The following is a 432-nucleotide window of genomic DNA, read 5'->3' on the forward strand; positions in this document are numbered from 1 at the left end:
TGTGAGCGAGAGCACAGCTATTTGTGTGTGAAAGAGAAGGCCCAAATCAAGGATGTGAAACCTAGGGGGGGGGAGTGTTCCCCAGATATTGGACTACAACTCCCATCAGCCTCAACCAGCATGGCCAATGCTTATGCATTATGGGCGTTGTAGTCCAACATGGGGGGGGGACATCCCCAATAAGGTTCCTGGCTTTATATCTCCTAGCAAAGCACATAAACAAATTTCACTCTCTGGGGTGGAAGCCTGTCTGAGTGGTAGCAACACTTTGTGCATTTGACAGGGGCGAACTGCACCCCACAACAGCTTTATGCCACCACAATAGCTTTGTTAGGAAGGCGATTTAGGGGCCCTGGAGGCTCTCTCTCTCTCTCCACAAGTGGGGTCCCGTTAGCCCCGGGCGTTGCCATGGCGACGCGGGAGCGAGGGGAG

Source organism: Podarcis gaigeae, assembly GCF_964106915.1.
Source record: "Podarcis gaigeae genome assembly, chromosome: 11".
In the NCBI taxonomy this organism is placed as follows: domain Eukaryota; kingdom Metazoa; phylum Chordata; class Lepidosauria; order Squamata; family Lacertidae; genus Podarcis; species Podarcis gaigeae.